The sequence below is a fragment of the Pyxicephalus adspersus genome, chromosome 3, assembly GCF_032062135.1.
Source record: "Pyxicephalus adspersus chromosome 3, UCB_Pads_2.0, whole genome shotgun sequence".
NCBI classification, from domain to species: domain Eukaryota; kingdom Metazoa; phylum Chordata; class Amphibia; order Anura; family Pyxicephalidae; genus Pyxicephalus; species Pyxicephalus adspersus.
Window position 1 is genome coordinate 82,525,386 of NC_092860.1, and position 16,601 is coordinate 82,541,986.

The 16,601-nt window shown below is 35.4% G+C and overlaps 1 protein-coding gene across 5 annotated transcripts in view; it reads left to right on the forward strand.

Annotated features, from left to right (window-relative positions):
- ARHGAP24 (Rho GTPase activating protein 24) overlaps nt 1–16,601 on the forward strand; it is a 413,470-nt gene that overhangs the window by 347,273 nt on the left and 49,596 nt on the right. Inside the window, exon 1 of one of the 5 annotated variants that reach the window (XM_072405453.1) lies at nt 15,364–15,521. The exons of the other annotated variants lie outside the window; for them this stretch is intronic. The gene's annotated coding sequence lies outside the window, so the exon portion shown is untranslated. Of the gene's footprint in view, nt 1–15,363; nt 15,522–16,601 lie in introns of those variants that run through there. 5 annotated transcript variants of the gene reach the window in all.

The window sequence follows — 16,601 nt, forward strand, 5'->3', positions numbered from 1 at the left end:
ATCCTACAGGGTCCTCTGAAGCCCAGCTGTAGCCACACTTCCATTTATGCTTTAGCCCTGGGGAAGGGTGTGCATCCATAGTTATCAAGGCATTAGAGTTTCAGTGTGGGATGAGGGTGCACATGCATATTGATATCATAGTTCTACTAAGTTTGCATGGGACAGAGGTGTCCATGCATTGCTATATTGCTATATTATCAATGACAGCACTATTACAGTTCTATAGAACATTTATACAATGGGAAGGATGGAGTCATAGCATCAAAAGATCGGTTCTAGAATCTCTTATTTAAAAAACAAAACAGTAAGACTGTAAGCTTTGTTAAACATGTTATTTGATAAAGGTAAAGTTAAAAGGTAATACCTAGTAATTGTCAAATTATCCACTTTCAATTTATAAATTTGCTTGCACAGTGTTTGCAGATATCTAAAAAAATTGGTTTTAGTCATTGAAGAACAGAGTTTATATTTCCTGTGGTCTTCTCTTCTGGAAACACTTGCCTTTCTTCCCTGAGGATTTTACTCATCTGCTGCTTTTAGGAATTTCAAGGCATTCCCAGAATGGAGACCAGAGAACAACACAGGAAGCATTTGGAAACAGCTGTCATGGGACAGGGAATAGTTGTAATAATAACTGTTCCAAACCAGCTGGGAACCAAAAGCTTCAGATATATTATTAAAGTTTTTTTTTAATGTTGTACTGATTCTCATTTAATACTCATATCTTATTCTTTGCCAGCTCTAGCTGGCTCTCTTGACCACTCTACGACTTGAGAAACCTAACCTGTCATTTATATGACTGGCATGCACGTAAAGATTTTCCAGAGGGAGAAAAGGTCAGGGTTTTTTAAGGTAACAGTTAGAATTAATTAATCACCAAAAATACTGCAGAGAAGAACAAAAACGGACATAAAAGAAACCAGTAGTTATAGTGTGGGCAGAAATAGCTTGAGAACATTCTAAATCAATACTAACATCAAGTGTATATTGTTGTAAGAAGCCAAATGGTTTATATTAGGGTTTATAGTGTGGTTTATACAATGTTTTATATTGTGAGCATATAGAAGAGGCTTAGGAACACGGTCTATACACTCTATTCACACAAGTGTTATTTGTGTATTAGAAGACAATGTTCATGTGTACCAACCCCAAGAGACAAATGCTAATATTTTGAGAATGTTATTTTCAGTAGACTGACATTTATTTCTATTAGCTTGCTATTTATATAATAGCAAGTTAATAGAATATTATTATCATTAAATAGTATTATTAAGTATTAATACAATATTATATTTTACATATAGTATGGGCTCCAGGTTATTTATAAAACAGTGAATCTGGTGGGAATTAACTTCTGCCATTGAAACATATGGACCTGGAAAATTCCAAGGGAATGTTTGAGGGAATTTCTGATTCCCTGTTTTATCAGTAGAGCCCTAAGTATATAGAACTTTGCCAGTACAGACCTTTGTGGATATTTGGTCAGAACGGCAAAGGCTGTCAAAAGAAGAACAAAACACAAATGCTTCCTTGCTTGCAATTAGGTGTTTTTCTGTTGTTCATTCAAGACATGAGTGTAAGTAGGACTAAAGCTTCAGCTGTGACCATGCACTTCTGGAAATGAAATGACTAAACTTACTGGCCAACTGTGTGCTTAGAGCTGAAGTGTAATCTGCTAATATTTGCCTTTTCTGTACCCTCCCCTTATCAATGTGCTGATTACACTTTTAAATTTTCATAGCACCCTACATTAGTATTCCTTTCAATGATGCCAGCAGTGTGCTAGCTTAGAGGATGAATTATAGGGTATCAGGATCCCTAGATGGGTGCATGTCAGTCTAGAAAAGTATGCATTTGAATGCAGTCTGTCCTAGGTATAACCCAGATGGGATTCTGAGGCGTATGATTAAACAAACTTAAATCCAGCCATTTAAAGGGATAGGTCAGAAAGGGGTTTAATAATGCTGATGTCCCTCAGCTAGTAAATGAACAGCAAATTTTATCTTCAAATGCTCACTAACAGAATAGGCAATTCCAGTACAAGTAAAGAGGCAGTACAACTCTACAATACTAAATTTATATCTTTTTAAACAAAATTGTACCAAAATTTGTAGCTTAATAGGTAAACAGGACTTGGTGCACATTATAGGTAGTAGGTTAGATTTTACATTGGCACAGGGTGAATCACATTATGGTGATGGAATATCTAACAGCCAGTAAACAGGGCTCACCACCTTACCACTAATACAAACTAAAACTACTGGTCACCCTGTACCATCTAAAGCAGTGATTTTCAACCACTGTGCCGCGGCACACTAGTGTGCCATGAGAGATCTTTAGGTGTACCGTGGGAAATTATCTAATTACCATTGTCGAGTGTCTGTGCTGTAGTGACTGGCAGAGTAATGTAATACTCTTCCATGTCAGTGGGTGGCAGTAGGTAACAGTTTTCTTGTTTATTCTTAGAGACAAAAGAATTAGCTACAGAGTGTCATTTTGTAACATTTTTGATTTGTGGTGTGCCGCAGGATTTTTTCAATGTAAAAAAATGTGCCGTGGCTCAAAAAAAGTTGAAAAACACTGATCTAAAGAACAACCAAATCGCACTCAGAATCAAGATATTGCACTATCACCACACTACTCTCTGGCCAAGTCCATTTCAACCAAAATATTCTGCTTCCCTACTATTGTGATAAAAGCATATAACCCCATCCATTTTACACCCTAATAGGTATAATACCACTATCCAACACGGCTATTGAAGACAATACTTATTTACATATAGAACCGCGGTGCCAGTACCTTTACATTCAAAATTACTACTGGATTTTATGATTAGGGTACTTTCGAGTAGTAATTGGTATACAATCCGGTAAAAGTTCCAGCAATTTCATCAAGTATCCCAATCCCCTGAAGAAGCACTGCGGGGCAAAACGCGTCAGGTAGGAAACAGAATTATTGTTGTAAATGTATCTGAATATACTTTAATATTACTACTCTTTAAGTATAAGACTAGTGCATCCATGTTAGCCTAGCGTAGATGACCTCTGTCTATTTTTTAAGATGTTGAAAACAAATAAAATTTAGTGTCTTTATAAAAATACTATTGCCCTACAAAAGCCTGGTCTTTTCTCTCTCCCGCATTTAGAAATGGGCGCAAGGTGCAATGATTTAAAAAGGGGGAATGGAAGGAGCAGATGATCGTTAGGAAGCTGACTGGAGAGTGGAAGACCCACCAGCCTGTCTGCCCCAACAGTAGGAGGGTATGGAATAGGGGGGGTTCTAGGGTTGTTGAGGTTGGTAAGGGTAGCGGTTGGAAGGTCCTTGGGGGCAGTCCTGGAGAAGGTAGCATTCTTGATGTTGGGGAGTACCATCTTAGGTATTTCCAGTGTGTAGTAGAAAGAGGTGGAGCTACAGGAGATGAGGTTGGTGAGGGCTGCCAGGGGTCTGGCATCCTTTCCGAGCTGGTAAAGCGGCCTGGGAACAAGGAGGTTTTGGTGGCAGCCCCAAAAGATTGAAGTGTGTTGTTGGGGATGCCTTTGAGGACCTACAACATATGTTGTTAGGCATTAGGGGTTAAGGACATTGTGATGTGAATGATGTTAATAATCTTAATAAGGTTAAATATTCATATTTTGTGTGTTTTATGGTTATGTATTGTAAAGTTAAATAAATGGCTGCTACTGTCATTTTTAACTGCAAGTGGTAGTGGGTGTTCTTTTTGGGAAAAGGAAGCAAGGTATGGGAAGATTAGTGGGGTGAGGCGTAGCAGTGATTTTTGGTAAGCGACCTATGGTATCATGCCCCAGACCAACAAACTGCCCAAACTTCTACGTTTATAGAGGTGGTCTCACTCCTTGGTGATCAATATTAAATTGTGTTTGATTAGTAGCTCCTGGCTGCTACTACCCTTTACAATTTTATGGAAGTGATAAGAATCTACTTATCTTCAAATGTGGTTTTTGAATTTTGACTTAGTCTTTGGTAAATAAATAATGACACTGTAATGTGTCATGTGCTGTGTTCATCTGAGGTTGTACTTACCTAATTTTACAACCTGCTTAGAAACAAATAATTTTTTATGTCCTAATAAATAAAACCTTTGAGTAGGGGGAAAGAGGGTGTCTTTTTCTATATTTTTCTCCTGACTATTAAAATTCCTGTTAGGGTTTTATTCTTACCTTTTGTAATGCTAATAAAAAAGTTTTTGTCAGTATTGCCTGTTGGGAAGTGGAAATTCCCAAACAGGGTAACTATTAAAATAGAAACATTATTACCTATCCTAAAATCATAGCTTTTGAACTACCAAAGCCAAATTTTACCCCCCATGATTGTGTAATGGTGCAAAAACAAGCAATTTAAGTGCGCCCTGAGAATTTATCTAGGCTATTCTAGTTTTTATAGCATTTACATAAAAAGGTAAAAGTTTCTCTATACTGTGTAACCCTAATGTTATATATACGTTGGTAGCATGCAGTGCATACAATGAAACCTTACCGTATAATGAAACTCTATAGAATAAAGGGCCTAGGAAAAAAATACAACAAATGAAATCAGTGAACCTTCTGCTTTGTATAGTATGGTGCTATAATAAGCATACCAGCAGGATAAAGGAACTTGTTAGATGCAGTATAGAACTGGCCTAAAGCACAGTGCAAGAGATTATTAATAAAAAATGAAGGCAATTGCTACAACTCTGGCCTTTTGGACAAGGCCACCTTTGCAACCCTAGCAGGTCTCTATACAATGAATTTCGAATGAGGGGATACTGTTCAATTGAGAGACCTATTTATTTTTACCTATTGTGCTGACACTGTAGAGTAAAACAGATTAAATGCTGTTTGAGAAAAATTACTTGCTTACCTATACTGAAATTGAGACATGTGGGAGTAATACATATTTGGGGCTTATGAGGCTCTGACCCATTCAGTGTGATAGATAAGACAGTTAATGGACACACTGGGGCCTATAGACTTCAATTTATTAAAAAAACACAAAGTGTAATGAGAGAAATACTATAAACAGCCTTTCTTTTTGAAAATGCTGGATGTCTTGTTCTTAGTTTCTTTCCTAAATTAGAATTTAGTGCCGCCACCAGCCAACCAAAAAACACTGAACCCCCTTTTAGAACATTCTCCGGTGCTACGTTATTGTTTTATATTTTATTTTTGTTACCTTAGTGTTTTCCTTTATATCCATCTTACTTCTACTATGCCTTTATCTGCCAGTAATCTTGTTCTGCACATCACAAAAGTATTCTGGTAATAAACATCCCTCACCTACTGGATTGTAAGCTCTTCAGGGCAGGGTCCTCTCCTCCAGTATCACCGTCTGTATTAGTCTGTCATTTGCAACCCCTATTTAATGTACAGCGCTGCGTAATATGTTGGCGCTATATATATCCTGTTTATTAATAATATTAATAATAATAATAATAATAATGAACTCCTTTATGCAATACCTCTACCTGTGTACATAGGAAAGATAAAATAAAAAAGAATTCTGGATATGGAAAAAGGAAATTGATACAATACCCAATAAAAACCTTTAGGTTGAATGCTTAGTTGCTTATTATTACTGTGCCAAATAATAACTTAGTGCATATATTTGACAATAAAATTGCATTTTCCACATGACACTATTTCAATAAATGCAAGTTGATCATTAATCTATAATATATGTATCGTTTTTGAATCTGTAACATTATTATTAATGTTTATAGTTACTGGGCTTTGTGAAAAAATAAATAACGTTTTATACAATTGACATTAGCTGCGCTAAACAGCTTATGTGCTTTGCAAAAAAGTAACTTTCACAATTGCATATATCCTTATATATCATACAGATACATATATACATAAATATATATATATATATATATATATATATATATATACACCCTAAAAGCACTTAGGATGAACTTGCTAATAATATTATGCAGACATAAAATACATATAACCTGAAAGGCGCGTGTCTCTTCTAGTCTGCACTAGAGGGCTCCCTGTCACCTAATTCTTGTGTACTGGACAAAAAAAACACATGTTCATAGTCAGATTTCATATGTTTCCTTTAAGTTGCAGGTTGGCTTGTTGAGCAGTATTTTGTTACAAACAGAAATATTAGCACTACCTTAGCATTTGATAGTATGTGTTGTGTAGGGTAAAACATTTTATGTCTAAGCTGTACACAACTGAAACACAATGTACTGTACAATGTTGACATTGCAATAAAATTGCAAAAAGCATACAATTCATGTAACATGTGCATCAGACCCCTAACTTAAGGTGCAGAGCTATAACACTATCTGCATGGGGTTTGGCTGTTCTTTCCATGTTTACATTGGTTTCTTCCCACATCCTAAAAGCATACTGATAGGTTAAATATGTCCAAAAAATGGTTTTAGACTATGTTAGAGACATTAGATTGTAAATGGATGGCATGGCTTTAATGGCATTAATAATAATAATAATAATAATAATATGCATTTTCACATAGCTGTTGCATATCATGGTGAATTTGTGAACACGCCAACATTCCACACAATATATTGACAGTGTATGCAGTATACATTGTGAAAGACAAAGGTATTCTAATGGTTATTTATTGTTTGTATCAATGAAGATTCCAGTAATGGATACTGAAAACGGTGCCTTCTTTTGTGTTGGTGATGAGAAGACAAGGCCTCTGGACTACCAGGCAAACATTTCTAGCAGTAACTGTATTTGTAAAAACATTTTAATGAAAACCAAGAGGGAAAAACCATAATACCATATAACCAAATATTACTTTTTTTCTCTATATGGTTTTGATCCACTTGATTTGGTTCATTGGGGTAAATCTTTGTAAATTTGGTACCACACAAAATAATTTATAGTTTGCTTCTATTAAGGCATGTTTGTGATCCCCTAACAGATAATCATTATTCTTTTTTCCTATTCTTTTTCTTTAGTGCCTGGTTCATATATTTTTCCATGGCTTCATTTAATTATCAGTGCTGAGAAAAACTAAGCATAGGGATAAGACTGGACCTTGATATTTGGATAGATCAATGTTAAGTTTGCATTATAGAACATATTCTTTTTCTTTATCAACAAAAACATCTGACAACTTTTTAAATTTAGTTATGAACAAAATGTGAGATTTAATGTCACTAAAAGGAAGGGATTTTTTAATACATTGTGCAGGAGGTTTATGTTCATTATTTATTTCGCTATAAGAAAGTGAAGAATCCTGTAGGAACTTTTTTTAATCCATCACAAGAAGAAATCCAGGAGAAAAGTGTTTTTAAACAGTGCCAAAACCTACAAGGGTATATGTTGCAAGTATCATCCAATATTTGAAGAGAGTTGGAGATGGCTGAACATACATTTTTTAAGGTGGATATAAAGATATCTATGCCATGTGTTTCCTCAGTCTTTGCTTTATTACTAAACCAATCTGGCGTTAAGGATTTAGAATATATCACCATTATACTAGTCATGCTACTGGGTAGTAATGCACAAGAATAACACGTAGCGTTTCTTAGTGGCATAGAGGGTTTTTGTAGGGGAGCTTTACCTCCCCTGGATCCCTAATTCAATTTATAAAAATAGGATTGTATCTTTTTATGTTTGAAAATTGGTATTTGAAAAATTGTCCTTGTGTCCTCAAGTTTTATATGTCTTACTTAACAAATAGTGGTAGTAATAATACTATCTAATCTATAATATAGTAGTATCCCAATCTATAATAATGTAGTATCCCAATAATCTTCATCTTTCCCATTTGTTATTGGTTTTAAGTCTCGTATTTATGCATGTCTTAAACTAATCATTTGAAAATACTAAGAAAAAGTAATTATGTTTATATAGGCCATGGAAGCTAGATAGCACCTTTATTGCTAAGTATGGAAAAACTTCCATTTATCAAAGGAAATCAAAATTAATTTACAAAATATGCAGTGTCATTGTATATGTAAATGTTCAAGGTTTCTGATTTAGTTGTGTTTATCTTAAGGATTTAGAATTCCCCAAAGCAGTTGGAGAAGGTTTGGTAGGGCTGTTATAGGGGAGGTAAAACATAGTAGGTTGTGAGAAAAAAAGGGCAAGATAATGATCACTTCTGCTAACCTCTAATATTCACATTTATGCTATTGGCACAGTGGTAGGTGTATAGTGAAAATCCTGCTATATACCCACCTTGTCCATTTCTTTTTTCCCATAATCTTGGATCAGATGGTTCAACTTCCTACTTCCACCCACTTCTCCTTCTGCTGGCTTATACATGAATACAGAACATTATCTGGCAGGAGGAACCACAGAATGTTTTGGGGAAATAGAAAGTTAAGCCATCAGACTGGAACCAAACTGGGGAATATTTGCAGCAGTTGGACAGAAATAAAGGATCAGAAGAAATGGGCCACTAGAACGGTATGTAAAAGATTTTCCACTATACACTTGGCACTTTTAGTGGCGGGACTCCATTGCTTATGAGTTGAGGTGAAGAAATCATGTGCAAGCAGAAATCATGTTTTTTTTTTTTCATGCAGTATTCTTCTTCAAGTTATTTTTTACCATATTCACTAAACAAAGTGAATTACTCTTTGTAGAGTGATAGTTCACTTTTCTAAGGGATAAGGGTATATGTCGCTTTATCTCACTTTCTTCCAATCTGGGAATAGTTTTTTATACTGATGGTTATGAAAATCTGCCAATTATGCCTTATCATGAATACATTTTCTCTGAATTTCATGTGGCAATAACACAGTTAGCAATCTTGATCACATTCTCTGTCATAAAAAATAAAGGCTTTAATTTGTTTAGCAATGAAAGAAAATTAGTTTCATCTGCTCGTTATTAAATGCAGTGCGTTAAATAAATGTCCTAGACCAATTAGTTAGTCACAGCTTAATACAATGCAAATTTCTGCACAGCGAGGAAGAAACTTGAATTTAAATGGAGTTTAAAATACCATGACTGCATAATGTATTTTTAAAAGTTTTCTTAAACATGAAAGTTAATGTAGCAGATGGGCAACATTACATCATATATTTTCTACATACTTCATGTTTAATGAGCCTCTTGGTGTTCGGATGTGCACCTGTCATAGGTAAAATACCTGCCACTGACCAACCATTTCTTAAAATGATGGTTGTCTGGGTGCCATGCTGATCCTTTTCATCCTCCAACTAGTGAACCATTGATATGAAAACAGGCCAACCAGGAGCTCTAACTTAATCAGCAGCATGCTTGTTCCAAGCCAGTAAATATTATTGTAATTAGCATCAAAGAACTAAGAACATGACAGGTGCTCTTCAAACTAAAATGTAAAATTACTACATGAGAGTAAGAAACAATCCCAGTGAAAAGAATAACATACCTATAATAGGTTTGTAAAATATCTTTAAAAAGTTGTGGCTGCTTTTAATTTAAAATGAAAAAAATAACATATATAATTAAAATACCTTGAATAAATTAAAATTTAAAAAAAAAGTGTTAACCACATCTGTTATCTAAGTACAATATTTTTCACAATAGTGCTCCTTTAAATTATTCATGCTAGATTACACTTTAGTCCCTTCCGTTTTATTTATTGTGCTCATTTGTCAAGAGGTTTATAAATCTAAATAGCGTGATGGAAAGTTACTTATTCAGTTCAGCGTCTTCCCACTGGGATTGTTTTGGTGAGTTACAAGTTGACATTAAAGAAAACAATGAATGGAGAGATTATATAGATCATTTTCAAAGTGTTACTGTAATGGCTCATCATGTTTCGGTCAACTACGCACATGTAGGGATTACTATTTTGTATTCATTAACAACTATCAATTCAGATTCCTCATCAGAGTAAAGTTACTTGGTCAACAAAACCTGCTTCTAATGCTGTTGGGCAGGCCGGCTGCAATAATTGTGAATGTTCTGAAAACCGTGTTTATTTTATTAAGTTGTGTTTATGTAAGTATATAGGACGTTCCTATTTGCTGACAACAGATACTGGTTATGCTTCTTAATATGCAGTACTACACTAGTGTTGTTATGCAGGACTCCAATGCATCATCTTGGCCCAGCCAATCACACTGTATGCAAGAGAAGAGGGAAGAAAATGGGAGCACTATGTGACAGGACAGGGACAGGTGAGTATAGCGGGTGTAGTTCCCCTTTAAGTACCTGTTCTTGTTGCAGTAAGGAACCTTCTAGTCATTTTTATGACTGTAATGATTACAGCGTTCTTGTGTATCTTCCTGAGTAAACATGGGAAATTCTGGATACATTTTATGAAATAGTAAAGCCCTAAACATTACCTCCAAGTTTCCTGTAAACTCCTGTAAATATATATTTCTTAGCTGCTGTTCCTTGCTTTCCATATGTTCCTTGGAAGGATAGGTGCCTGGTTGTTGGCTGCTGTTGATTTCCTGGTTTTCTATAGTTACACAGATATGAGCAATCTAATGTAAACTGTGCCACACTGGTCGCCATTCATAGGCAGGCACTGTTAGAGTGTGAAATGCCTAGGTTTGAGACTTAACAGACCTTTGGGGAAATGAATGATGTTGTTTGTGGGAAAACTGTGAAGTCACCCTGACAGATTCTCCACTATCAAATAGAAGCATTTTTGTTGGTTATTTGGACGTGGCACCTATGATGTAGTTGATGATGATGAATGATGATGGTATAATAACATTTATTTTATTCATAAAAACAAACTTTTACATTTGTATGATGTTAACTATGTGTACTTCCTTTTCCTTTATTTCAATTTTTATTCACCTGGTCATTTTTAAAGAGCAACCTGGTCATGGCTGGACCCTACTTTTACACAACCTGAAGGCCTCACTATAATAAGCCCCCCTGGAATTGCTGGACTGGCAGGATAATAGGTGCACCATGATATCTTGCAAAACTGCTCACAGAATCTGACTGCTAGCCTATCAGAAAGCCCCTAACACCCATTTGACTGGTTTTCATACAAAAGGGGCTCCCTAACTGGCTCGCTGTTTAAGGGATTATACCTACGGGTGTACAAGAAAATAGAAGTTTTTTTGGTGGCCATTTTCTTGTGGACTGGCAGGTATAGTAAACCGGCCCCTCTATAAAAAAGTTTTGGAACCCTGAATATGGTGCAAAAGGTCAGGTCATTTTTATTATAATATAATTGTTGACTGTGCCTTCATATCCCAATGACAATTTCATCCATCTCTGTTTTATATGCATGTCACAGAGACAAAGAGTAAGGTAAATCTGACTTACATGATCATAGATTGAAGCATGGACATCTCCATATTGTCTATATCTAAACATGTCTGGGGCTAGGGTTCAGGGTGTACAGTCTGCCTTATTTGATTGATTTTTTTGCTTCAGAAAACATTCCGTAACATAATGTTATTCCATTAATGTTATTTCCTCTCCACCTTTCTTGAGGCATTCATTCCTACCTGCTAGTCATAACCTGGCAGGAAATGAATGCTCACATGTTGGATTCCTGAGGAAATGATGAGTAAAGAGGCGCAAGTCCTGATAAAGAACATATGCAGTAGGGCTATCACAGTACTGAGAAGACTTCAAGCTGAACTCCAAGAAATTAAATAAATTAGTTGTGAAATTATGGGTTACCAACACCTTTGATTAAGCATAAAACACTTCAAATTGCTGTCTGTATTGTTACATAAAAACATGGAAATGTTTGATGGGTAATGGTATTTTCACAGAAACACATACATAGTCTCATGGGGAAATCTTAAATAATTTTTTTCTACTGTATTGAAACATGACAGCCAAAACTCATAAAGTAACAATGAATAGCCTAAGTGCTAAAAAAAAAGATATAATGCTAATATATATTATTACTATATATATATATATATATATATATATATATATATATATACTATATACCATTTTTAAAGATAATATACATAACATGGTACTGTGTATCGTCTATACATTTGTAAAGAGTTCTAGCAGTTTTAATGAAAAAAAAAAAAAAAAAAATTAAAAAGAAAAAAAAACAATACATTAAATTAGCTAAAAGTGAATTAATCTGTGTTCATTTATAATAAAAAAATACTGGTAAGTAAACTAATACCAAACATTCAAATTTTGGCTGCAATGATTTAATGATAACTGTATGTAAAAAGGTTAATGCTTAGTCCAGTACAAAGAAAGTTTGCTAGATTGTTAAAATACAGAGCTCAGTTTTCATTCTTTTATTTCATACTTTTACTTTTTTTTAGTGTGGACTTTACATTAATGTTAAGTCACCAGTGAGCTGAAAGTTCATTGTTATAGCTCCCATAATAGAGGCACGGAATGCTGGCATTTTAGTGAAGGTTTTTGTTCAGTTAATCCATGTGAGGATAATAATGTTTATGAACTTCTCTAGCTATTTTAACTAAGTCCCTGCTATTTAGGCAGCCAATACTACACCGCCTTTCCAAACCACAGCTACACCATTGTTATCCTCAATTATATGTGACACGGATTGTTTTTAGTGTACTGGATAGGTGCCAGAAAGGGCCCGAACCTAAACTCCAGACAAGCAGCAAATAACAAAATAAAATACTTACTAAGCTGTTTTACTGCCTTTGACTTGGGTCACTTGGTCAAACTTGTAATCATGATGTTTCTTATAACAGAAAAGCAATACAATCTGATGACATCCCAGTCCCATCAGCATATTGTTGAGGTCATCCCTGTGCACTTTCCTCCTGTAGGCAACATTCCAGTGTTAGATTTATGGCAATATACTGTGATTATGATGGGCAGCACGGTGGCATAGAGGTAAGTGCTCTGGTCTTTGCAGCGCTGGATCCCAGATTTGAATCTTGGCCAGGACACTATCTGCATTGAGTTTGCATGGGTTTCCTCCAGGTACTTGGGTATCATCCCAAAAACATGCAGTTAGGTTAATTGGCTACCCCCCAAAATTGACCTTAGACTCTAATAATGGCATATGACCATGATAGGGACATTAGATTGTGAGTTCCTTTGAGGGACAGCTAGTGACATAACTGTGGACTTTGAACAGTGCTGCATAATATGATGGTGCTATATAAATACTGTGTAATAATAATAATTATGATAGTCGCTTCTTCCTCTCTCCATTCTTCTGTGCAGTTGAATATGGGAAGCTAAAATTAGGACCACTTTAAGACACTTGTTTCAGCAGTATTCATACATGAAATTAATGAATTCCTTAAATTAAAGGATTTTTTTTTAGTTTAGTTTTAGGTCTGTGGATGTTTGGCCTTTATTGTATAGAAGGTAATTTTGCCAGTGAAGCAAGAATATAGTTTTAAAGCTAACATGTAAGGCAATAGTACTATTTTTTGTTAACATGTTCTTGGACAGTTACAGACGTTTTACAGCATTTTAAATTGCCTCAACATTGATGAAGCAGCTTAGAAAGCTGGGAATTGTCTTCAACATCAGAAGAACAGTTTTAATGTGACTAACTACTATTAGAGATACAATGACCTGGACCCCTACAAACACCACTTTTATTGTTTTACTCTGAAGGTACAGTTATAAAAAAAGCAAATTAGGTAATGCACAAAAGACTTGCACTGCTATTATTTCACCACTGGGGTATAAAAGTCAGAATATTTTCATAGATAAAATGTTAGCTTTGCTTGAGGATAAAGGGGTTAACTCCATTGCACAAGGCTGTGGTAACAGAGTGACTGACAGATCAGCCTCATTAGTTGAAGCTGCTGAGTGTATTGGAGCAATTACATCTCTTTGCTGCTGAGAGTTTTAACTATTTGTAGCACAATGATTTGGGTGTCTTGTTAATGGGACAAATCTAAAGAGATGGGACTTTCATTATGGTCACCGAATGGTCTATTATTTCATGCTATTTAGTTTACTGAAAAACTAGAAAATGCTTATGAGGGAAATCATTTATAATAAAAATGTATCATTGTAGTCAAGCTAGCTGACCACATACATGTTTTAATCATTCATGACAATTATCCGTCTTTAAATGGTTTTATATTTTGTTTTTAACATTATTCAAGCACCCAATAGACAGTGTAATGTGATATCCTTTCAAATTGTCATTTGCAGCATTTTTATGTGGAATGTGTAGAGAAGTGATGAAAAGCCATCAGGTTACTCATCAAAAATCACTTGTCCTAACAATTGTTAACCATTAAATTAAATGTACAATTTGAAAATTGAGTGGTGCCAGAACTGTTTTTACTGGATCACAGCCTAAAGATCCTCTTGGCCTTACTTGGCTTTTCTGTTGAAGCCCCACAAGTCTCCCTACCCTTGAACTGCTCTTTGGCCCCTGCCTGTCTGTCTGATAATGTCCACATCCACATTGGCAGTTCTGCCTGAGCCATTTCGCTAAGTTCACTACAACGCTGGCCACAGCCAGTACCGACAACTTCCAAAGAGCTGGAAGGCATGGGTGGTTATGTTAAATGTTTAATATTGTTATAATATTATTATAAAGTTATAAAGTTTTGGTGGTTCCTCTTGGGATTCCAACTTTGACCTTTCCCCACACTGTACAGTTCTTAAGCGTAATTAGATTGTAAGCTCTTCTTGGCAGGGTCCTCTTCTCCTCCTGTGTCACTGTCTATATCTGTCTGTAATTCGGAACCCTTATTTAAATTACAGCGATGCATAATAATGATAAATAATAATAATAATAATAGTTGCTGGTTGGTCATTAAAAATTTAAAGCATTCTGGCCTGGGGGGGTTTACTGAATATTATGAATGCAAATGACAAAGGTCAATGGGGTTTATGGCTGGGAGTTTTTGGTAGACATTAAAAATGCAAAGCATGCTAGGCTTATAACCTGAAGAAGTTCTTGTTGGGTGCTACAATTCAAAGCAATCTTAGCATTTAGTCATGCCCAGATTGTAACCACATCCAGTTTGTAACTACACTAACTTTTATTATATATATTTTATACCCACTTTACCTTAGGCCCCACATTTTTTAAGATGCCCCTATCTGCAATTATAGTCTTTGGCAAAACAAACTTATCCAGCACCAACTTCATTTGAAGCCAAATGCCAAGAGACTCAAAGAAAGCTAATAGTGGTTGATGTGAAACATTGTATCACAACAAAATGTCCTTTAGAAACATCCATCTAATACCATGGCCACCAATTACTGAAGCTCCATGGTATACCTTCTATAACCCACAAAGTCTGTTAAATGCCTTTACTCTGCTGAAAAATTATTTATTGCTTGGAAAAAAAAACTTTTACGTGTTTTCAATATAATGGAAAACTTTATGTTATTTTGCTGCATTGTTATGAAACACTAGCTTCCAAAATGTGTCATAAGAATAAGAAAGCACAAACAAAGTTACTGTTTGGGAATGACATGTGGGTGGCAACAGAACAGAATTTGAAGTCTCAGCACTGATAAGCTGTGAATGAATGAGCTGCAGAGCTGTACAGGGGTATCATTCTCCCTTTACTGGCTGACAGTTTTTGGAATAGCGCTCTTTATATCTGATGACAGGATATTTGCTGATCTCCCGTGGCTTTGGATAGGATTACATACAGTATGCTCATACTGGTAAGCTTGAGATGATGTTGGATGCCATCCTAGATAAGTCCTCAATATTTTAAGAAAATGTATTTTTATAATAAGAACGGTGAAGATTTGGGATGGTTGTGTAAAGTGGCAGGGTTGTTTATTATAGCATAGAATTTGTTACTGCATAGTGATTGTCAACATCATAAATCTGAATTACTATTCCTATCGGAATGCCAATACATAAACCTGAGTTTGCAAATTATGTTTATGAGCTGCAATGTCTTCTGGCTTGTTTAGTTCAAAACTGAAGCACAGAGGTACAGTCAGCTAAAACCAATGAACAATCCTACTCCAGCTATGGTTGCCACCTAGCTAGTAATTAACAAACCTGGCCAGTAACAATTGGACTTGTTGCCAAGATTATTATTAGGAAATAATATAAGACCAGTACTATTAGGCAGTCCTAACTACAGTAGGTCCAGTAAAACCAGGGCTGTGTATTGGCAAGAATCTGGGGATACAATATGCATTATCATATAAGGTTATTATTATTATTACTAATAAACAGTATACATAGCGCCAACATATTTATGCAGTGCAGACATATACAGACAGTAACACAGAAAGAGGAAAGGACTCTGCCCAGAATGATTCAGTATATTGTGATAAATTGCAATACTGCAAGCAAGGTGATATATTGTATTTTTTTTTAAGGAAAACTGGTATAATATTAGGAACACACCACTTTATGCATAATCTTAATAAAAATCTCTATGTGTATGCTGTCATAACAGTGGGATCTGCATTTGCATGCTATCCTTGTAACACAAAAAATAATCATAGAACTACTTCTATGCAATCTATGACATCAGGAATTTATTTTGCCTATTTATAAAAAACAAAAGTGCTTGTATTTTTAGATTGGACTCTGCTGACCCACCTCCTGTTGGCAGGAGGATGGCATTTGTTAGAGGCCGGAGTCCTTTGACAAGCCAATATTTTTCTTACCAATGCTGACATCACCAGATTGCCAGATGCTTAACAACTTGATATTTACATTGTAAACCGTCACAGGGCCCAGGGAAATCTATTGTTTTCAAACAATAGTGCTGCAATAGT